General features: G+C 41.4%; 1 protein-coding gene across 4 annotated transcripts in view; it reads left to right on the top strand.

The window, feature by feature from the left end:
• IGF2BP3 (insulin like growth factor 2 mRNA binding protein 3) overlaps positions 1 to 22,708 on the top strand; it is a 147,488-nt gene that overhangs the window by 65,513 nt on the left and 59,267 nt on the right. The gene's annotated exons all lie outside the window — the stretch shown is intronic.

Below are 22,708 nucleotides of genomic sequence, written 5' to 3'. Positions count from 1 at the left end.
TTTTCCTCTTTGACCCATGGTTTTTGTTGTTGTTATTTTTGTTGTTTTTATTTAGTTATGGTATGTAGTTTAAATTTCCAAATGATTGGAGGTTTACCTGTTACCTTTTCGTTACAGACTTCTAGTTTCATTCCGTTATGGCTAGTGAATATACCTTGTATGTGTATACTTCTTTAAAATCTGTTCCTTTTTATTTTATGTCTGAGTTTCAGGACAGATACAGTGTATCTTGGCAAGTGTTTCATGCTGTTGTTGGGTGGAATGTTTTATAAATGTCATATAGTTCTGGTTGGTTAATGCAAAGCAGTTTTGTATATGAAGTTATTTTTGTGTGTCTTTATTCCATCCGTTCCTAAGAGTGAAGTATTGAAATCTCTCAGTATAATGATGGATTTTTCTATTTCTCTTACAGTTGTGTCACCTTTTCATGTGTTTTGATGCTCTGTTGTTAGGACTTTATATATTTAGGATTGCTTTGTCTTCAAAGTGAATTGACTCTTATCCTGATGTTATGTTTTTTTTTTAATCCCTGATGGCTTTCTTTGCTCTGAAGTCTGCTTCAAGATTAAATACCACCCCAGCTTTCTTTCAAGTACCTTTGCGTGATAGATGTTATTGTATCCTTTTGTGGCTACCTGTAACATTAGAGTTTTGAATTTCTTACAGATGGGTTTTGTAGGCTCATTAGTAGCACCCCATCTCTGTTAGATGTCAGCAGCCTCCCTGCCTTCCTACGTTGCGATCATCAGAAATGTCAACAGAGGATTAAATAGGTTGTGGGGATTAAGGAGGGCATTTGTGATGAGCACTGGGTGTTGTATGGAGTGTTGAATCACTATATTGTACACCTGAAACTCATATTACACTGTATGTTAACTGGGAGTTAAAACTGAAACCAATAATACATATTATTTAACTGAATTCAAATAAAATTTTTTAAAAAAGATAAGGATAGGGGCGCCTGGGTTGTTCAGTGGGTTAAAGCCTCTGCCTTCCGGCTCAGGTCATGATCCCGGGTTCTGGGATCGAGCCCCACATCAGGCTCTCTGCTCAGCGGGGAGCCTGCTTCTTCCTCTCTCTCTGCCTGCCTCTCTGCCTACGTGTGATCTCTCTGTGTCAAATAAATAAAATTCTTAAAAAAAAAAAAAAGGATAAAGGAGGCAACTGGGTGGCTCAGTCAGTTAAGCATCCAACTCTTGATTTCAGCTCAGATCATGACCTCAGGATCCTGGGATCAAGCCAGTAGACATCGGCAGATCCCCCCTTAGGGACAGCATAATCCCCGGCTGAGAACCACTACTCTAGAAGTAATGTATTTTTCTCTGGCTGCTTTCAGGGTTTTCCTTTGTCTTTCATTGTCAACAATTAGTTTATGATGTGTCTGGAGATAAATTTCTTTGGGTTCACTGTTTGAGGTTGTGGAAGGAAAACAGCCCAATTTTCTCCCTGTGTAGTGAAAAACCCAATTCTTCCCTCCTGTGTGTTTTTCTTTTCTGTATGTTCATTTTATTACATAGACTTCACTTCTGACATTACTCATCACCAGATGTGTAGCGTTTTGTCCCCACACACAGCTAGCAGTTCTCTGTGACACCAGCTGGGTATCCTATAATTTTAACTTAGTTCTAACACTGTCTACCTGGAGGTAGTGTCAGATCTCACAGGTTAAGGCTACCTCTCTTAAAGGTAAGGCTAAGACTGCTCTCCTGATCCTATCAGATGCCAGTTAGAAGCCCAGGTTATCACTGTGTTGTTTCTTCTTATTCTCTCTCTCTCTTTTTAAAGACTTATTTATTAATTTGGGGGGAGAGAGAATCTCAGGCCGACTCCCCACTGAGTGTGGAGCCTGATGCAGCTTGATCCCATGACCCTGAGATCATGACCTGAGCTGAAATCAAGAGTGCAATGCTTAGCTGACCAAGTCACCCAGGTGCCCTATCACCTGTGCTTCTGAGCAACTGTCTATAGGTAGGAGATTGAAGAGTCCCTCTTTGGATTCAATTAATTTGCTAGAGTGGCTCACAGGCCTCAGGGAAAGAAGCACTTAAGTGTTTACTAATTTCTTAAAGCATATGGTAAAGATTATGGATGAGCAGCCAGATAAAGAGATCCATATAGGGTGAAGTCTGGGAGGGTCCAAAGTACGGGATCTTCTGTCCCTGTGGAGTTGGGGTGTGTCACCCTCTTAGTGTGGGTTTGTTTACCAACTTGGAGGTTCTCTGAATCCCTAACACTTGGGATTTTATAGAGGATTCCTCATGTAGGTATGATCAATTATTAACCCCATTTTCAGGTTTACTCTCTGTGGAGGATGGGAGGTGGGGCTAAAAATTCCAAACTTCCAATCTTAGCGTAGTCTGTCATGATCAGCCCCCATCTAGGAGCTCATCCACAGATGCCTTAGTAGAACAAAAGGTACTCCTAGTCCTCTAATCACTTAGAAATTTACAAGGGCTTTAGAAGCTTGCGTCAAGGATCGCATCAAAGAACAAATATTAAAATAAGAGCTGCTCCTAGTGTTCTTATCACTGAGGAAACGGTAAGGGTTTTAGGGCTCCGTACCAGGGAGTAGAAGGCAGAGACCAATATATATTTTCCACTGTCTCACAAGGGTTCACTGCACTTTTCAGATAGGTTTATATCTTTTGCCAAATTTGGAAAATCTTCAGCCATCATTTATTCAAATATATTGTCAGCAAACACTTTTCTTGTCTTTCTAGGATACCAATAATGTGAAAGTGGGGCCTTTTGGTATTTTCCCACAGGTCTTTGAGCCTCTTGATTGTATTGAAGCTTTTTTCTCTCATTTTTTTCTGATTGACTAATTACTATTCACTGGTCTTCATGAGCAGCGACAGTTTCCTGTTTCCAATTGTCTGTTGAATATATCCAGTGAGTTGATTTTGGTGATTGTATTTAGGTTCTAAATTCTTATTTGTATTTCCTAGTTTTTGGACATTTTCTCTCTCTCTCTCTCTCTCTCTCTTAAAGTATTTATTTGACACAGAGAGTGTGCAAGTGTAGAAGCAGGGGGAGCAGTGAGGGAGGAGAAGCAGGCTCCCCACTGAGCAGAGAGCCCGATGCGGGGCTCCATCCAGGACCCTGGGATCATGACCTGAGCTGAAGACAGATCCTTAACCGACTGAGCCACCCAGGTGCCCCTTTTGGCCATTTTCTGTCCTTCTTTTACAAGAGTGCTCACACTTTGTGGAACACTTTTATAAATGTTTCTTTAAAGTCGGATAATTTCTGTGCCTGTGGATTTTTGGCATTTACATTTAATTGTCCTTTCCCATATGAGTTAAGGTTTTTGTATTTTCATATGCTAAGCAGTTCTGGATTATATCTTGGACATTTTGATTATAGCATTTATGAGACTCTGGGTCTCGTTCAGATCCTATGGAGAATGTTAATAATTTCATTTTAGGATGTAGTTGACCCAGTTGGCTTCAGGCTGAAAGTTGCAGCCAGCCTTTTGTGGATTATGGATCCAATTTCACTTCTATTTGTGAAGTCTTTAAAGTCCTCTTTGGATCAGTCTCATGTGTGCACCACCCAGTGGTAGCTAGTTTGGGACCTGCGTGGTTATCTTTCCTGGGTCTCCGCTCTCAAAGTCTGTTGAGGTTCAGAAGGCAAGAATGCATGTATTGAGACTAAACCCAGGACTTCCTGAACAGCTTCATGCTGTTGCTTTCCTGAGCTCTTCCCTTTCCATGGTCTAATTAGTACTTTCTTACTTCCAAGGGCTTCTTCCCTTTTTGGTTCTTCAGCCAGAAAAGCTGGGGCCTTTGTTGTGCACTTGTCTCTGCACCCATGTCTGGGGCTAAGTGGCTGGCAGATAGAAGAAAGAAGCAGTGGGATTCAGCCCATCCCCTTGGAACCCTAGCTCCTTCTCTCCAGAGTTCTGGGCACTGCCTTCCTGTTCTTGAGCCAGAGCTACGGGGCTTCTCTTAGAGTTCTGTCTTTGCGTTCGGAAACAGTGTCCAGGTTTTGAACTGTCCTGAGTCCAGGCTGTAGCCCACCGAGGGAAGCAGGAGGAGTGATAAATTACCTCAGGTGCACTGTTATTTCACATCGCCTTATCCATCTGCTGTCATTTACTTTTCAGTTTTAGGCAGTTGCTTCATACATTCTGTCCAGCTGTTTCACTGCATTTCATGAGAGAAGCAGGGTAGAATATGCCCACTCAATTTTTTCTGGATCTACTCAAGTTTGAATCGTTCCTTTGACTATAGTGTTTTGTTCCTTTTGAATTTCAAAAGCGGTGAGTTGAATCACTTATTTCTCAAGAGTAGAATAACTACTCACATACTTAGGACCAGGGTTGCCCTTGAATTGAATTAAAGCTGAACAAAACCTTTGCTGTCATTTAAAAAAAGAAATGTATTTAAACTGTCCATGCAGTTCAGCATTAAAGATGGGCTTGTAATGCTCAAAGAGAAAATTTCAGAATTATGTGTGTAAAAACCTCCTGTTGTTGCTCTTTTCCTGTTGCTTCCTACCTCTGATGTGAATGAACAAAACATTCAGGGTTAACACGGGGGAGGGAGAGGGGCCCAGGCACGGGTTTAGAACAGTAAACCAATTGGGAATGGCAGGGCACTCTTTTTTTTTTTTTTTAAAGATTTTATTTATTTATTTAACAGAGAGCGATCACAAGTAGGCAGAGAAGCAGGCAGAGAGGGGGAAGGAGACTCCCCACCGAGCAGAGAGCCTGATGCAGGGCTCCATCCCAGGACCCTGGGATCATGACCTGAGCCGAAGGCAGAGGCTTAACCCACTGAACCACCCAGGTGCCTCTTCTTTTTTTTTTTTTAATTTATTTTATTTTATTTTTTTAAGCGGGGCTCATATTTGATTCATTTGTTTTTACTCAGTGTTAGGCTTGCTATCACAATCCTAGCTGTCCCTTTCTTCTTCGTTTACTACTACTATGCTTAAAGTTTCATGTCAACTTAGCATTTGTGTGGGGGAGCCTAGATCATGGCCAAGGCAGTATGCTAATCACTTAAGATGGAGTGAGAAATGCAGAGACTTGACAAGGTCTTGCAGCTAGCATGGGCCGAGGGGGACTCCAGACTCCAGCCAGGCAGTCTGACTCTAAAGCCCCTGTTCTTAGCCAATGCTCTCCAGAAGCTATGTAGTTCTGTCATCTCTCATGTAAACATAAGCACGTTAAAACTTTGAACACTAGCTTCATCAGTATGTTTTTATTTAGATAAACGATGGTTTCTTCCCATGTTTGACTTGTAATGAGCACTTACATATTTATTTAAATAGACTTGCTGCATTTTCAACCCTCAGAACTATACCCTTTTATTTATTTCTTTTTTTTTTAAAGATTTATATGGGGCAGAGTGAGCAAGAGAACATGAGCCAGGGGAAGGGGCAGAGGCAGAGGGAGCGGTGGACTCCCGGCTGAGGGAGCCTGATGCTGCAGGGCTTGATCTCAGGACCCATGAGATCATGACCGAGCCGGAGGCAGATGCTTATCTGACTGAGCCACCCAGGCGCCCCTTTTCCTTTTAACAAATACTTTCTAATGTTCCAATTATAGTCCTGAAATGAAATTCACAGAAAATAGGACCCATTTACATATATAATTTAAAAATCAATATAAGGTTGTAGTAATGCCAGAAAAGAGAAATTTAAAAAAGGGAAATAGTTTATACAGAATAATATTTCAGTGCATAAATGCTTGGGCATGACTGGAACTTAAGGCATAATGAAGTAATCGTGTGCTCATACCACACACAGAATAAACCTCAGTGAACCACTAATGGACACTAACATATGGGTAGGATATATAGGCTACTACAAGTTACGTTGCTCTTAGCTAAGTGATTTTCTTTTTTCTTTCTTCTTCTTCTTCTTCTTTTTTTTTTTTTTTTTTTTTTTTTTGGCTAAGTGATTTTTGTATTGTGGTTATAAGCAGATCAGAATACAAGTGCATCTTGATTTACGTGATAGTTGCAGTTTTGGAAAATAGAATATAAAAACTGGGGCACCTGGGTGGCCCAATGGGTTAAGGCTCTGCCTTCGGCTTAGGTAATGATCTCAGGGTCTGGGATTGAGCCCTGCATTGGGCTCTCTGCTCAGCGGGGAGCCTGGTTTCCGCCCCCAGCCCCTGCCTGCCTCTCTGCCTACTTGTGATCTCTGTCAAATAAGTAAATAAAATCTTTAAAAAAAGAATATAAAAACTGAGCAGTAAATACTTAATTAGGTTATACGCTCAGGTAAATAGGCTTTTTTCATATGTGAATGTCAAGAATTCTTCCAAAGCAGGGCTTGGGGTATATCTGCAGGTGTGAGACTGTCCTGCACACTTCAGAATGTTTGACATCTCTGGTCTCTGACATTCAAGAGTCCATGAAACTCCCTTCCCCACCCCAGTGGACTCAAAGATTTCTAAAACCACTCCCTAAGTAGTGAAGTTTTCTCCAGTGAGAATTACTGCTCTAGATCATTGCTTCCACAGTTGTGTGGAAGGACTGTTTTTCTCCCCCCAGTCAGTCACTGACTTTGTAAAATATGACAGTTACTGGAGAAACAAAATTTTAAAGTCCATCAAAAAGACAAGCCCTGATTTTTATTAATAGAGCAGTCTGGCAGTCTGTAAAAATTTCTAAATGCTTAATCTCCATTTCTGAACTTACCTTGTCACTGTGTGGTCTCTTCATTTTCCTCTCTATCTCCTCAGAAGAATTCTTCCTCTTGGAAGATTTTAGTCTCATTCTCCTAGCCAAATGCTCTATTCCCAACACCTCCTTTGTTGTCCATAAATATTACTTTCAAAAAATGTTTATTTTTTAAACAGATTTTTATTTTGCTATTTCAGAGAGAAAAAAAAATGAAGTTTTTCTTTTTTAAGATCTTAAAAATTCATTTATTTGGGGCACCTGGGTGGCTCAGTGGGTTAAGGCCTCTGCTTTAGGCTCAGGTCATGATCCCAGGATCCTGGGATCGAGCCTGGCATCGGGCTCTCTGCTCAGCAGGAAGCCTGCTTCCCTTCCTCTCTCTCTGCCTGCCTCTCTGCCTACTTGTGATCTCTGTCAAATAAATAAATAAATAAATCTTAAAAAAAATTCATTTATTTGACAGACACAGTGAGAGACGGAACACAGGAAAGGGGAGTGGCAGAGGGGGAAGCAGGCTCCCCTCTGAGCAGGGAGCCCAGTGCAGGGCGTGATCCCAGGACCCTGGGATCATGACCTGAGCTGAAGGCAGACGCTTAATGAATGAGCCACCCAGGTGCCCCGGGTTTTGTTTTTGTTTTTTACGATTTTTATTTATTTTAGAGCACGTGAGCATGAGTGAAGAGGGGAGGGGCAGAGGGAGAGAGTCCTTCAAACAGACTCATCGCTTTGCAGGGGTGGATCCCACTACCCATGAGATCAAGATTTGAGCCGAAACAAGAGTTAGATGCCCAACTGACTGAGCCATCGAGGCACCCCCATAAATACTACATTTTACCAAACTGTTGTAGTGTGAAATCATGGAAATGAGTTTAACTGCCTTTGCTACTATGCTTTTTTTTATTCTGTGATACGAATTTGCGGTGTAGTTTAGCAGGCATAACTCAAACTGTTTTTGATTTCACTTTAGTTTTATATACTGAAAATCCACTGTTTTCTCCGTGCAAACCCAGAGGGGAGCAGTGACTTTTCTAACCTTAATTTCAGAAGACTTCCTGCTCTGTTTGTTCATACTGTGAGTGTCATAGTGATTGAAGATCATTCCCATTACAAGTCAGGAATGGTCCAGGATCATAAAAGTGCTTCAGCAGCTCATGTTGGTGGCACCGATGGCAGAACCCCTCAACGGCGGCCCGCAGCTGCTCCTCCTGCAGGGAGAAGGCGAGCACTGCTGGGGAGGTGAGCCAGTTTTGCCAAAGTGACTCCGTATTCTCCATGACCATCTTTGTTTTCTTAACCTTCTGGGTTCCTCTTGAATAGCAGAGCAATGATCTGGTTTTCATAGGGACCTTTCTTTCAAAGGTGGGTTACAAATCTGAGTTTGGTTTTAGTGTTTTGAATACCTCCCCTCTTCCAGCCGACTCCGTTCTGTGCCATCCTTCTGTGATGCATCGGGTTGGCTCTGGCGTGTTCATGGAAGTATTTTTGCAGTGAATCTAGGCAGAGTCCCAAGGTGGCTTTTACAGTTGTTCTTAAGTGAAATGGAGATGCTGGTGCATTTAGGTGGTGCATAGAACAAACACAATTCAGTTGAAGGATGTGATTTTATTACCTGCCCCCCCGCCTTGCTGGAATGGCTTCCTTTGGTTGTGCTATGTGTGTGACAGAGGTGATGGTGGTCTTTGAAGAAGCCCTGTTGCTCTCAGGATGTGGGCCCGGGAGGAGCAGGACAAAGCCAGTGATGGTTCTGAGGCCAAAACTTGGTTCAGATAGAGTGCAGAGGCTGTTTTGTTGTTCAGCTTCTATGGAGTTGAGCTGTGTTAGAAATGTGTTCATTTTAGTTGGATTTATGTATATGTGATGAGCAAAAAAAAAAAAATTTGGGTGGAGAATTCTTGTACATCGTTTTGTTCCATGATTCTCCATCCTAGAGAAATGGGTTATGGGAAGGAGGACTGTTTCTTCAGTTACTCAGCCTCTCTGTGGCCTCTCATACATACTGAGAGCATGTTTAAGGGTGTGTGCTTTTTAAATCGCGTGTATCCAGTGTGTGTTAAATACAGAAATAACCTCTTGATCCAGTGTTGGACGAACAGTTGGCTCATCTGGCCTTCGTGGGTGCTATGGACCGAATGTTTGGGTCTCCCCAGAATTCCTGTTGAATCCCCAATCCCTGTGAGGGTATTTGGAGGTGGAACCTTTGGGAGATGATGAGGTCATGAGAGTAGAGCCCTGGGAAGGGAATTAGTGCCCTTATGAGAAGAAACATAGCGGTGGTTGCTCTCTGCCACGTGAGGATGGAGCAAGAAGGGGACTGTCTGTAAACCGGGAGCAGGGTCCTCACCAAGGCCCCCACCATGCCGGGGTCTAGTCTTGGACTTCCAGCCTGTAGAACTGTGAAAAATAAATTTCGGTTGTTTAAGTCATGCAGGCTGTGGTCTTGATTAGAGCACCCCAGGATGTTGGGGAAGTTGTAAAATGTGGTACCTTCCTTAGGAATTTAAAAATGGCTTCTAAAATTCTGTATTTGGGGAGTTTTGAAATATACACACCTAGAGAAAATAACATAATGAACCTTCATGTATCTAGCTTTAAAGATGATCAGCGTCCTCATTCTAGTTTTATCTGTATTCCTTAACTTTGTTGTTATTATATTTTCTGGATTATTTTTAAGCAATTTGAGGTGACTGATGGCACAGAAAATTTCGTTTGACCTGCTACACATGAACATAGGTGTATTAGTTTCCTCTTGCTACTGTAATAAGTTACCACAAACTTGGTGGCTTAAAACAGCAGTCATTTATTTACTTACAGCTTTAGAAGCCAGGAGTCTGGAGTGAGCCTCACTGGGCTAAAGTCACGGTGTTGGCAGGGCTGATTCCTTCCGGAGACTCCAGAGGAGAATACATCTCCTTGCCTTTTGTAGCTTCTAGAGGCCACCTGTGCTCCCTGGCTTGCGGCCTCTTGCTCCGTCTTCAGACGGCATCACTCCGGTCTCTGCATCCTTTGTTACCTGACCTTCTCTCTGACTTTGGACTCCTCTTGTGCCCCTTTGATAATGATCCATGTGATCACTTGGATGTTCTCCTTGTCTCAAGACTTGTTAATTACGACTGCGAAGTCTCCTCTGCTATACGAGATAACATTCACAGGTTTCAGGGACTAGGAGGGATACACATTTCAGACCATTAATTCAGACTGCCACAGTAGGGCCTCCATGTGGTCAGCACTCGAGGTCAGGTAAGGGGTTGGGCTGCGATCCCAAGCATGGGGACTCTAATCACAGGGAAACACATCAAGACTAAGTTCTTCAAAACTAGAGGGACCTCTGATCAGAGCATAGCTTGTCATTTTGTGTAGAGGATGTGGCATTCCCTCAGATAACAAGGGAGAAGGGGACACATGTTTGTATCAGGCCAGTTAATAACTTGGTGCCTTTTGACGTCTAAGAGAAAAGACTGCAGCAGTCCAATGTGAGGTTCATGTGCCTCATCTCTGGTTTTGCCTTGGCCAGTTGACCAAACGGTGCTCTCCTGGGCCTAGTGCCATTTTGATCTCACTTCCCAGAGCTGCTGAGCCTTGCCTCCCATTCCTGGCTCCTCTGTGTTTTGTTTGTTTATTTAAGATTTTATTTATTTATTTGATAAAGAGAGACACAGTAAGAGAGGGAACACAAGCAGGGGGAGTAGGAGAGGGAGAAGCAGGCTCCCCATTGAGCAAGGAGCCCAATGAGGGTCTCCATCCAAAGATCCTGGGGTTATGACCTGAGTTGAAGGCAGATGCTTAAGGACTGAGCCACTCAGGCACCCCATGTTTTTTTGTTTTTTAAAGATTTTATTTATTTGAGAGCACAAGTGGAAGGAGAGAGGCAGAGGGATAGGGAGAGGGTAGAGCTGGAAGCCTGACATGGGACCGATCCCAGAACCCTGAGATCATGACCTAAGCCGAAATCAGACACTTAAATGACTGAGCCACCCAAGTTCCCCAAGTCTGTAATAGATTTTAAAAAATGATAATAATCCCACTGGATTTGGGGAAGCGGTAGAGAAGGTAGATATAAAAAAAAAATGTTATAAGGTAGGGGTGCCTGACAAGCTCATTCAGAGGAGAGTGTGGTCATGAGTTCAAGCCCCACATTGGGTGTAGAGATGACTTCAATAAACTTAAGAAAAAAAAGAAGAATGTGAATTTTTTGTCCCAGGTCATTGAGTCTTATTGAAGTACAGATCAGCTCACTGAAGTTTTGTTTTTGTTTCTTCTTTTTAATGATGTATTTGTGTATTTTGTGGGAATAAATTGAAATCTTGTTTCAATTTATTGAAGCTATGTTGGGCTCTTCACAAGCAGGTTGTGTTTGAGAGAGAAACCTTGCAGGTATTTTATCTTGCTTTGGCTACTTGTTTTCAGTAGTTGATGTTTTTGGCTAAACTTTCTGATAGAATTTACTTAAAATTTAACTTAATGTTTTGGAGGAAGCTTGTTTTTTTTTTTTTTTTTTCTCTCTTTTAAAGAAAAGCTTCAGACTTTAGTGTTGAAGAAATGAGTCACAATGAACTGAGAAGCATCACCCAGTGATGCTCACTATTGACTGTTACCGATTGGGCTGTGCCCCCAGATGCCGGCCTCATTAGGGTAGATTAATGCTAAGCCCTCCTGAATTAACACCCGTCATTACCTCTGTGCTCTCCTTTCTCAGCAAATCTGGTGCCCGTCAGCCTTGAACATGTTCTATGTTCTGCACACTTCCAGTATTCCAGTGTTGTTGAACAGGGCCTGAAGTTGCCCAGCTGAACAAGTATTTCTGATTTCAAGTAATCTTCATGATTTCTTTTCCATGAAAGACATGACTTAATCGTGTTGGTTTCTTGCCTAACTAAACACGGGCGAGTATTTCATCAGACACAGCTTTGTTTCTGTATGCTAGGAATTTTACTCTGACTTGCTGTTAGATTAATGTTTGTTTAATAAGAGGACCTATGCTCATATTCTTCCCTCTGCTGCAAGAGACAAAGCTTGGTAGTACATGATAGAGGCTTTCTGCTTGCAAGAGCTATTTTCTGCTGAGTGCGTTCTCAGCTTGCTGTGTTGTTTCTTCCTGCGTCTAAGGGTCACCTCTACCTTACAGTATAGAATTTTAACTTTACCACTGACTTCATACTAATCCTTTTTAACCCTGAATTTCCCCTGGCTTTATTTTTCCTTCACTGAAATTAAAAAAAAAAAAAAATCTTGTGTTAATTGTCTTTTGTAAATTGCTTTATCCTTTTGGTAAGTAGTTGTTAGTTGGAGCGCCTGGGTGGCTCAGTCATTAAGCATCCTCCTTCGGCTCAGGTCCTGATCCCAGATCAAGTCCCACATTGGGCTCCCTGCTCTGCGGCAAGCCTGCTTCTCCTTTTCCCACTCCCCTGCTTGTGGTCCCTCTCTCACTGTCTCTCATTCTGTTAAATAAATAAATAAAATTTGGGGGGGAAAAACGTAGTTGTTAGTCATGCAAGTTTTGGTATCTAAAAGATCTTGGTGTGTGAACTGGATTGACGGTTTCCTCCTTTCAGAAAATGAGACTCTCAGTAAGCCTAATTAGTTCCTAAAATCAGATACACCCCCAAAATTGTGGTATACACATGTGTAAGATTCATTGTTGTTCCGTTTATACCAAAAATTTATAAAAGTGTGTGTAGGTTTGTGTACCTGTTGCATGCAGTTACTGTGTGGCCTCTCTAGGATCCAGTCCACTGATAAGGATCAATGGTGGGAAGTCCAAGGTTGCCATGCCTCCTTCCTTCCATAGCGGGGGGACTCTAGCAGAAACTCTTTTCCCACTGAGCCTCGTTTAAGCCTCAGAATCCTCATTGTATGTTTTAATCTGAGAGCGCTATGTTTTTTTCTTTTTCTTTCTTTCTTTCTTTTTTTTTTTTTTTAAGTATTTATTTGTTTGAGAGAGGGTGTGTGGTGGGGAGGGCCGAGGAAGAGGCACAGAGAGAATCCAAAGCACACTCCCTGCTGAGGGCTTAGCCCTATTTGGGGATTAATCCCAAAACTCCAAGATCATGACCTGAGCTGAAACCAAGAATCAGAGGCTCAGTCGACTGAACCATCCAGGTGCCCCGGAGAGTATTGTATTTTATGCTGTAAAATCCTAGGATGCCTATTTTTAATTTTTTTTTGATTTATTTATTTATTTATTTATTTGACAGAGAACACAAGTAGGCAGAGAGGCAGGCAGAGAGAGAGAGAGAGAGAGAGAGAAGCAGGCTCTGCACTGAGCAGAGAGCCCGATGCGGGGCTCGATCCCAGGACCCTGAGATCATGACCTGAGCCGAAGGCAGCGGCTTAACCCACTGAGCCACCCAGGCGCCCCCCTAGGATGCCTATTAATGAGACTTACTGGGTTGTTCAATTTTTAGCTTTGTTTTCAGATGCTTAGCAATGAATGTACTTGCTTCTTGAACTAAATGCATTTACGAGTAAGGGCTAGAAGTGGTGGTCAGTGAACAGTCACATAAAAATAGTAAGGTTGGGGCGCCTGGGTGGCTCAGCGGGTTAAAGCCTCTGCCTTCGGCCCAGGTCATGATCCCAGGGTCCTGGGATCGAGCCCCCCATCGGGCTCTCTGCTCAGTGCAGAGCCTGCTTCTCTCTCTCTCTCTCTCTGCCTGCCTCTCTGCCTACTTGTGTTCTCTGTCAAATAAATAAATAAATAAATAAAAATCTTAAAAAAAAAAAAAAAGTAAAAAAGTAACGTTACTTTGTTCCTTCGTCCTTTACAGGTCCTTACTCCTCTTGATTTTATTCTACCTTGTGTGTGTTACAGTTTATCCAACAAGAGTATGTACTGGGCTTGTCTACAGACAACTGTTAGCTTTTATTTTATTTCTATGCACAGTGTGTATGTTGAAAATCATTTGGATGAAATATTCCTGTTATTTTGCCTTGGTTTGATGATACTTGATACTTCATTTCCTGAGTGTGTGTGTGTTGGGGGGAGGGGTGGGAGCTGGACAGAGGTAGAGAGAGAATCATAAGGGGCTTGATCTTACAACCCTGAGATTGTGACCTGAGCTGAAATCAAGAGTTGGAAGCTTAACCAACTGAGCCACCCAGGTGTCCCTCATGGTATCAGCTTCTAAGGAAGTAGTTCCTTGGTCACTGTTAACACAGTTCTCAGTTTTGTTTTTTGTTTGGGGCTCTACGAAGAAGGTAAAAAACAGATCCGCATGGGCTCCCAGTTATCCATCAGAATGTCTGAGTATCTTTAAAAGCCCATCACAGCCTTTGCATGCCCTGACAAACTGAGAGTGTTATGAAGGGAGTAAAGCTATTTCAGTAGCCACAAAATTGAGATTAAAGAAAGGCAAAGACCAAACCAAGGTGATTAGTTTTCTTTACAGAAGTGTGAGTGTTGTGTGCTATATTATTGTGACTCTGGGATCTGTGTGCCCACAAGGGAGGGAAAGGGATAAGGATGGTAGTGTACTTAAAGACTCTGTGTTTAGTTCTAGCTGACATATGAGAGATTTCATTTGTGTGCAAGAATGGGGATGTCATGGAGGGGTTGCCTGCCACCCAGATCTTCCAAGCAGCTCTGCCTGGTAGAGGTGTAGTAATTTACCGCAACCTAGTCGTATTCTTTGCTTGCCTTTGGCTCAGTTGCTTCATCTGTATCCTTTATGTGTTGGTCAGTCGAAGGGCAGGTCAGCTCTTAATCAGTTGGTATATTGGTTTTGAACAGCTTTCAGCTTTCAGCTTTTTTCCAGAGCTCTGATAAAAGGAATGACCTAAAATGTCCTCCCCCTCTTGTAAGGAATATAGATTCATTGGATAAAATTTGAGAAGTCAGTGATAAAAAAGGCTTGGTATATTCTCATTTTTATGCAGGTATACCATAATTGAAATAACATATTGGAGTGTGAACTTTTAGAATGTTTGCAGTTACAAAACTTTTGTATAAGTTGTATACTTTCTTAAAAAAGATTTTTTAAATTTGTTTATTAGAGAGAGTGTGAGAGAGAGCATAAGCAGGGGGAACAGCAGAGGGAGAGGGAGAAGCAGGCTCCCTGCTGAGCATGGAACCTGACTCTGACTTGTCTCAGGGCTCAATCCCAGGACCCTGGACTGTGACCTGAACTAAGGCAGACACTCAACTAGCTGAGCCACCAAGGCATCCCTAAATTCTGTACTTTTTTATACTTAAAGTCTTAGCCAATTTTATCTGCAAAAATCGGTAGTAGTATTTCATTTGACATGTTTACCTAACTTTGACCAGTAGTGAAACTTTCTAAATGCATACTGACCGTTTGTCTTGGGCTGTAATTTCTCTTTCTGGCCTCTACTCCAACAGTGTATGTCTGACAATACTTTCATACTAACTGGATAAACCGTATTTATAATGCAGATAGTAAAGATAGATCATCTAATTTCTTTTTCCACCTGTGTGAATTAACAATTTCATGAAACAGCACTGATCCAATTGCATGTGATTTCCTACATTTATTTTTCTCTCTTAAACCTTAGAGCCTTTTCTCATGTCAAACATTGGTAGCAATTCTCATTTTCTTAATGATTTGTAACAACTTAAACTATACTAGATCTTTTCTTAATAGTTTTATTGAGGTATGTTTGACAGACTAAATTACCCATTTTTAAAGCATACGACTTAAGTTTTGTTTTTGTTTTTTTGTTGTTGTTTTTTAAAAGATTTTATTTATTTGGAAGAGAGAAGGGATCATGAGCACAGGGCAAGGGAGAAGCAGGCTCTCTGCTGAGCAGGGAGTCGATTTGGTGCTGGATCCTAGGACTCTGGGATCATGACTAAGGCAGACACTTAACCAACTGAGCCACCCAGGTGTGCTCCTTAAAACATACAATTTAAATTTTGGTGTGAGTAGGGACGCCTGGGTGGCTCAGTTGGTTAAGCAGCTGCCTTCGGCTCAGGTCATGATCCCAGCGTCCTGGGATCGAGTCCCACATCGGGCTCCTTGCTCCACAGGGAGCCTGCTTCTCCCTCTGACTCTGCCTTCCACTCTGTCTGCCTGTGCTCGCTCTCACTCTCTCTCTCTTACAAATAAATAAATAAAATCTTTAAAATAAATTTTGGTGTGAGTATTTACCTGTGAAACCACCATCATAAATGATAATGAACATAGTTATTGCCCAAAGCTTCCTTGTGCCCTTTTGTATCGCATCCTTCCTCTCAAGCACCTACTATTCTACTTTCTATCGCTATAAGTTAGTTTGCTGGTTGTCTAGAGTTTTAGTAAGAGTCTTATGTACTCTTTAGGTCTGGCTTCTTTCAGTCAGCATAATTGGAAATCTGCCCATACTGTATGAATCAGTAGCGGATTCTTCTTCTTCTTTTTTAATTTAAAGATTTTATTTATTTGACAGAGATCACAAGTAGGCAGAGAGGCAGGCAGAGAGAGAGGGGGGAAGCAGGCTCCCCACTGAGCAGAGTCCAATGCAGGACTCAATCTCAGAATCCTGGGATCATGACCCAAGCCGAAGACAAAGGTCTTAACCCACTGAGCCACCCAGGCACCCCGGAGCGCATTCCTTTTTATAGCTAAGTTAGGATTCCATTGTGTGGATATACTATAATTTGTCCATCTGTCCATTGATGGACATTTGGGTTGTTTTCTACTATTACAAATGTGGTGTGACAATTTATGTATAGGTCTGTGTATGGATGTTTACTTTTCTGGGGACATAGTTGCACTTTGAAAGTTGGTATGAAGATTATTTTAAGCTTTAAGACATTTGAGATTCAGCAGATTTCAAAAGAAGCCTATTGAAAGCCTTATCTGACTAAGGGCAGAGACTTCTGGAGACTAACATAAATCCGTTTCCAGGGGAGTCTTACTGGCATGAAAAAAGATGGAAAAGACCATTTGCCTCTTTAAAAATGGACATTGTCACAAACCTTAGCTCCCATTGGTTCTAATATGAAGCCTTTTCTCTTCCCCCTCGCTTACTCTTCATCACCAGTGCCAATTTTTTAGCTAGTTAGAGAAACACTCCTTTTGTTTCATATACCACATGGGTATATGAATAAACTTTGTAATTTTTTTTCTTGTTAAATCTGTCTGTTGTCAGTTAAATTCACAGGCTCCCCAATCATGGCACTTAAATTGGTAGAGGAAAAATGTTTTTTCTCCCAACACTTGTTATTTCTCTTGGGTGAATTTTGGGCTGGAGTTACTAGGTCATAAGACAGGTATATGTTAATATTTAAGAAACTGCCAAACTATTTTCTGAAGTTACTATTCCATTTTATGTTCCCATCATTAAGTTCTGAGAGCTTTAGTCCTGAAGTGTAGAGCGTAGAGGGTTTTAATGTATTCTTTGAGTTATGGAACATCACCACTATGTAATTTTAGGCATTTTCATCACCCCCAAATCAACCCTGTACCCTTAAGATTCAGTTCCCTTTCACACCTCTCGCCAGTCCCTGGCAACCGCTAATCTATTTTGTGTCTTTGGATTTGCTTATTCTTGACATTTCAAATACACAGAATCATACAGTATGCAGCCTTTTGTGACTGTCTTCTTCCACCTAATAAAATTATTCAATGTTCATGTTATTGTGGGATGTATCAGTGCCGTGTGTGTGTGTGTGTGTGTGTGTGTGTGTGTGTTTAGGCTCCATGTGGGTCCAATGTGGGGTTAAACTCATGACCCTGAGTTGTGTGCTCTATCGAATGAGCCAGCCAGATGCCTACTTCTTCTTCTTCTTCTCTCTTTTTTTTTTTAAGCAAACTTGTAATTTTAGAATAGTTGGTAGGTTTATAGAAAAATTACAAAGGTAGTACAGAAAGTTCCCATATATATGTCCCACAGCCAGTCCTCCCCTGTTACTAACATCTTTCATTAGCATGGTACATTTGTCACAATTAATGAACCAACCTTTTTGGGTCCTAGTTTATAATAAACTGAAGTTAATACTTCATTCAGATGTTACTCATCTGTTCCTGGGTCCTGTCCAGGATACCACATTACATTTAGTTGTCATGTCTTCTTAGTCTCCTCTTGGCTGTGATAGTTTCTGGGTTTTTCTTATTTTTGATGACCTTGACAATTTTGAGGAGTACTGGTGGGTATTCTGCAAAATGTCTCTAGGGGACTTACCTGAAGCTTTTCTCATGATTAGACTAGATTGGTTCTGGGAGGGGGGGAGGCCACAGAGGTAAAATGCCACATATACTTGATAGTATATGTCAAGAGTATATACTATCAACATGACTTATCACTGTTGATGCTAAGCTTGATCACCTGGATAAAATAGTGTATGTCAGATTGTTTTACCGTAAAGCTGCTCCTCCACCTGTCCCCAGTCCCAGTCCCCTTTCCATACTATACTCAATGGAAGGAAGCCACTGTGTATAACCCACACTCCAGGAATGGGGAGTTATGCTTTACCTCCTTGAGGGCAGAATACCTAACATAAATTATTTGGAATTTTTCTCAATGGACATTTGTTTATTCTCCCTCATTGATTTATTCCGTCATTTAGATTTATGGATATTTATTTTGTATCTTGAGTTATAACCCAATATTTATTTTGTTGATACTGTTCCAGCTTTGGCTGCCAGGAGCTTTCAGTTGGTACCTGTCTCCCTGTGGTACTCTAACCGGTGTGTGTGTGTGTGTGTGTGTGTTTGAGAAATTTTTTTTTTTTTTACTGTCTGATAGCACACAGTATTCACAATCACCTTGTATAATTCTTGCTCTAGTCCTAGAATCTGCCATTTCTTTAGGGAGCTGTGGCTCTTTATATTGGAGAATGGAATTAGAAACCAAGAAACCTGGGCAGTGGGAATGACCATTACCACTGGGGTGTCATGGCTTCTGGGTTCTCCCAGCTGACAGCAAGGAAATACATTTGTATATACTACCCGGTGTATATACACTTCTATAAATATATTTCTGTGTAATTATATCAAATTAAATATTACTGGTACTTCATTCTTTCTTATTGCTGAATAGTATTCCATTACATAGCTACAGCATTTTGTTCATTCATCAGTTGATGGACATTTGGATGGTTTCCACTTTTCAAATATTGTGAATAATGCTACTGTGAACATTTGTATATGGGTTTTTATGTGGGCATATGCTGTTTCTTTGATAAAGACCTGTGGTTACCCTATGCTTAATGTTTTGAGCCTGCCAAACTGTTTTCCAAAGTGATTGCATCATTTTATATTCCCACTGGCTATTAATAATGATTCCAACTTCTTTACATTTTTACCATCCTTATTTTAGCCACCTTAAAGGGTATGAAGTGTTATCTCATTGTGGGTTTTTAAAAACTTTTACTTTTTAAAAATTCTAAACTTATTAGAGAGTGCTTGTGTGTGAGGGGGGAGGGGCAGAGGGATAGGGAGAAGCAGACTCCCTGCTGAGCAAGTCCCAGGACCTTGGGATCACTACCGGAGCCCAAGGGAGATACTTAACTGACTGAGCCACCCAGGTGTCCTTCTCATTGTGGTTTTAATTTGCATTTCCCTCATTACTAAAAAACCCATTTTTTTTCATGTAGCTGCTATTCATAGATTTTTTTGGAGTGTTCTATTTCAGTCTTTTGAACATTTGGGACACCTGAGTATGTCAGTCGGTTGAGCTCCAACTCTTGATTTTGGCTCAGGTCATGTTCTCAGGGTGATGGGTTCGAGCCTTGCATTGGGCTCTGCACTCAGTGGGGAGTCTACTTGAGATTCTCTCCCTCTCCTGCCCCTCCCCCCACGTGCATGCACACCTACACGCACTCTCTCTCGCTCTCTCTGAAATAAATATTTAAATCTTTTGGACATTTAAAAATTAGTTTTCTTATTGAGTTTTGAGATTTGTGAGATTCGCACACACACACCGAGATACAAGCTTTTTAGCAGAGGTGTGCTTTGCAATTAATTGCTTCCAGTCATCTCATTTGTTGGTTTTCTCATTTTCTTAAAAGTGTCTTTTAAAAAATATTGGAAGCAATTTTCATTTTCTTACTGATTTGTATGAACTATATGCTTATTCTTCAGCCATATTAGATCTTCAAAAAATGTTTCAGATTCTTAAAGCTTTCTAAAGTGGATAGTTTCAAGCAGATACAAATGTACAGAGTATGTGATGTGATAGACCCATGAGCCTATCACCGCACTTCAACAATGATCAGTTTATGGCCAATCTCATTTCCTCTGTATATCACCCCTCCAACATTATATCCAAGTAAGGTCCATATTTCACAGTTGGTTGATTTCTCTTAAGCCTTTTTTTTTTCCTTTTTTAAAAAGTAATCTCTACACTCACTGTGGGGGTCAGACTCACATTACCAAAGTCAAGAGTTGCATTTTCTACAGACTGAGCCAGGTACACCCCCCCCCTTTTTTTAAAGATTTAGTTTTTTTTAATTTTACAAAGCACAGACTGGGAACGTGGCAGACAGACGGAAAGGGAGAGGTGGACTCCCTGCTCGGGTCACTTGATCCAAGGATCCTGGGATCGTGACCTGAGCCAAGGGCAGATGCTTAACTGAGCCACCAGGGGTCCCCAAGTGCCCCACTCTTAAATCTCTCTCTCTCTCTCTCTCTTTTTTTTAAGATTTTATTTATTTATTTGACAGAGAGAGATCACAAGTAGAGAGGCAGACAGAGAGAGAGAGAAGGAAGCAGGCTCCCTGCTGAGCAGAGAGCCCGATGCGGGGCTCGATCCCAGGACCCTGAGATCATGACCTGAGCCGAAGGCAGTGGCTTAACCCACTGAGCCACCCAGGCGCCCCACTCTTAAATCTCTTAATCTTTGGGTTCTAACTCCATTTTCTTAACTTAGTTATATGTTGAATAAACTGGTTTCTTTAGGGCGCCTGGGTGGCTCAGTGGGTTAAGCCGCTGCCTTCGGCTCGGGTCATGATCTCAGGGTCCTGGGATCGAGTCCCGCATCGGGCTCTCTGCTCAGCAGGGAGCCCTCTTCCCTCTCTCTCTCTCTCTGCCTGCCTCTCCATCTACTTGTGATTTCTCTCTACCAAATAAATAAATAAAATCTTAAAAAAAAAAAAACTGGATTCTTTATTGTTCTGTCATAATAGATTAGTTGATTCTACCCTCATAGTTTGTAGTTTTGTTTCTTAGTTCTTTATATACCAGTGAATTGGTGGTTAAGTCTAGAGCAGGGATCTTCGCCATTGCTGCTTCTTAGAACCACCTGGGGAGTTTCATAAAAAATTTTAATGTCCAGGCTGTATTTTTGACTAATTAAATCATAACTCTAGGGTTAGGGCCCAGGCTTTCGTATTATAAGCTCTTCATGTGATGCAGCTGTGTTGCCAAGGTTGAGACCACAAAAGGCTTGGCCATATTCAGATTTTCTACCCATCCCCCACCTCCCCAACTTCTCTTTAAGCGAGAATACTTCATAGGTACAGACGTCTGTCAGGAGGCATGCATTTGATTTCCTTTTGTAGTTTAACATCCATAGTTTTTAAGAAATCTGTTTTATGAAGGGAAGCAAAAAGGGTGACTTTTCAGTTCTTTTCTTCTCATTTATTAATTGCAACACTTTTATAAAGAAAAACTTCTGCAGATATACTATTTGGTTACTCTGAGATTAATTATAAGAAAAGTAGCGTTTGATTTTTCTTATTTACCAGACTTGGTTTTCCAGCAGTAACAGATAGTTTTAAATATTTGAGTTTATATACTCGATACTTGAGTTTATAATACTAATTTGTGTCTCAAGTCTATTTTTGTTTTACTGATAGTCAGTTTGTCCCATTTTTAGCTGGTAGGAACTCTTTCTTGTTGGCTTCTGAGTCCTTCTGCCGGTACAGCTGTGTGAAGAAAGCAAAGAAGCTAGCTAGCATGTAAAAGTGTGAACTGAAAGTTCTCATTTCTGTAAACCAAAACACATGCTGCTTATGTAAAAAGCCAGACAAAGTCAAAGTGAAAATTTCCATTGACGAGGACATTTAAAATGTTAAAAACTTTCCATCAGTTAAAAACTTTCTGAACATGCTTTATTTTTTGGCTTTATACATGTGGTTATTGACATACGTGGAATGATACCATGAGTGCTGTTTTGCAGGCCTAGGTTTTAGTATTTAGCAGCTGTGTTTTACGGATCTGTTCATGGCCTTTTTTTTTTTTTTTTTAAAGATTTTATTTATTTATTTGAGAGAGAGAATGAGAGAAAGCACAAGTAGGGTCAGAGGGAGAAGCAGACTTCTCACAGAGCAGAGAGCTTGTTGCGGGACTTTTTTTTTTTTCTTTTTTTGAAGATTTTATTTATTTATTTGACAGAAATCACAAGTAGGCAGAGAGAGAGAGAAAGAGAGGAGGAAGCAGGCTCCCTGCTGAGCAGAGAACCTGATGTGGGGCTTGATCCTAGGACCCTGGGATCATGACCCGAGCTGAAGGTAGGCTTTAACCCACTGAGCCACCCAGGCGCCCCTCAGCTAACCCTTCTTATCCCCCACCTTCCCCTTAGCCCTAACCAACCACTAATCTTTTAGTCTGTATAGATTTGCCTATTCTGGGCATTTCATAGAAATACAAATCATTATGGTCTTTGTGTCTGGCTTTTTTTCGCTTAGCAAAATGTTTTCTCTGTGTTGTTGCATGTATCAGTATGTTTTCCCGTCTGTGGCCAAATTACAGTCCGTTATATGGATATGTCACCTTTTGTTTCCCTCTTCTTCTGTTGAAGGACATGTTGGTTGTTTCCACTGGTTTTGGCTGTTGTGAATAACGCTGCTGTGAGCATTCATGTACAGTTTTTTGGTGTGAATATGTTTTTATTGTTTTGGGGAGTGTACGTAAATTGTTGAGTCCTAAAGTAACTATTTAAGGTTTTGAGGAACTGCCATGGTATTCTAGAGTGGCTGTACCACTCTGAAATTGATGCTCTTTTTTTTTTTTTTTTTAAAGATTTTATTTATTTATTTGACAGAGAGAAATCACAAGTAGACGGAGAGGCAGGCAGAGAGAGAGAGAGAGGGAAGCAGGCTCCCTGCTGAGCAGAGAGCCCAATGCAGGACTTGATCCCAGGACCCTGAGATCATGACCCGAGCCGAAGGCAGCAGCTTAACCCACTGAGCCACT

Source organism: Mustela putorius, unplaced genomic scaffold, assembly GCF_011764305.1.
Source record: "Mustela putorius furo isolate JIRA1106 unplaced genomic scaffold, ASM1176430v1.1 tig00003845_pilon_pilon_pilon, whole genome shotgun sequence".
Classification (NCBI taxonomy): domain Eukaryota; kingdom Metazoa; phylum Chordata; class Mammalia; order Carnivora; family Mustelidae; genus Mustela; species Mustela putorius.
The sequence above is the reverse complement of the archived record's forward strand: the minus strand, read 5'-3'. Positions and strand labels throughout refer to the sequence as shown.